The sequence below is a fragment of the Arachis hypogaea genome, chromosome 16 (assembly GCF_003086295.3).
Source record: "Arachis hypogaea cultivar Tifrunner chromosome 16, arahy.Tifrunner.gnm2.J5K5, whole genome shotgun sequence".
Classification (NCBI taxonomy): Eukaryota; Viridiplantae; Streptophyta; class Magnoliopsida; order Fabales; family Fabaceae; genus Arachis; species Arachis hypogaea.
In genome coordinates this window covers 23813088-23814264 of record NC_092051.1, presented here as the reverse complement: position 1 = coordinate 23814264, position 1177 = coordinate 23813088, and the positions used below count along the sequence as shown (strand labels likewise).

Genomic DNA, 1177 nt, shown 5'->3' with positions numbered 1-1177 from the left:
GTGTTTCCATATGGTTCACCCATGTAATTCACCTCTGCTATTGCAGGGTTCTCAGGATCATAAGCTTCTTCTTCAGAAGATGCCTCTTGAGTACTGTTGGATGCAGCTTGCATTCCATTCAGACTCTGAGAAATCATATTGACTTACTGAGTCAATATTTTATTCTGGGCCAATATGGCATTCAGAGTATCAATTTCAAGAACTCCCTTCTTCTGAGGCATCCCATTACTCACAGGATTCCTCTCAGAAGTGTACATGAACTGGTTATTAGCAACCATGTCAATGAGTTCTTGAGCTTCTGCAGGCGTTTTCTTTAGGTGAATGGATCTACCTGCAGAAGTATCCAATGACATCTTAGCTAATTCAGACAGACCATCATAGAATATATCCAGGATGGTCCATTCTGAAAGCATGTCAGAAGGACACTTTTTGGTCAGTTGCTTGTATCTCTCCCAAGCTTCGTAGAGGGATTCACCTTCCTTCTGTCTGAAGGTTTGAACATCCACTCTAAGCTTGCTCAGCTTTTGAGGAGGAAAGAACTTGGCTAAGAAAGCCGTGATCAGCTTATCCCAAGAGTTCAGACTATCTTTGGGTTGAGAGTCCAACCACACTCTAGCTCTGTCTCTTACAGCAAAAGGGAAAAGCATGAGCCTGTAGACTTCAGGATCTACTCCATTAGTCTTAACAGTATCACAGATCTGCAAAAATTTAGTTAAAAACTGAAAAGGATCTTCAGATGGAAGTCCATGGAACTTGCAGTTCTGCTGCATCAGAGAAACTAATTGAGGTTTCAGCTCAAAATTGTTTGCTCCAATGGTGGGGATGGAGATGCTTCTTCCATGTAAATTAGAATTAGGTGCAGTAAAGTCACCAAGCATCCTCCTTGCATTATTATTATTTTCGACTGCCATCTCCTCTTCCTGTTCAAAAATTTCTGTAAGGTTATCTCTGGATTGTTGTATTTTAGCTTCTCTTAGTTTCCTCTTCAGAGTCCTTTCAGGTTCAGGGTCTGCTTCAACAAGAATGTTCTTGTCCTTGCCCCTGCTCATATGAAAAAGAGGGAACAGAAAAATAATAATAATAGGGATCCTTTTTACCCAGGTATAGAGGTTCCCCTGTGTGAGTAGAAGAAGAAAAGAATGTAATGTAAAGAAGGGAAGAAGAGAAAATTCGAACA

The 1177-nt window shown here is 40.7% G+C and overlaps 1 non-coding gene across 1 annotated transcript; it reads left to right on the top strand.

The window, feature by feature from the left end:
- Positions 1 to 407: 407 nt before the first annotated feature.
- LOC112761860 (small nucleolar RNA R71) lies at positions 408 to 515 on the top strand. Its single transcript, XR_003182232.1, has one exon. It is a non-coding gene; the product is annotated as a small nucleolar RNA R71 (small nucleolar RNA).
- The last annotated feature ends 662 nt before the right edge of the window (positions 516 to 1177 follow it).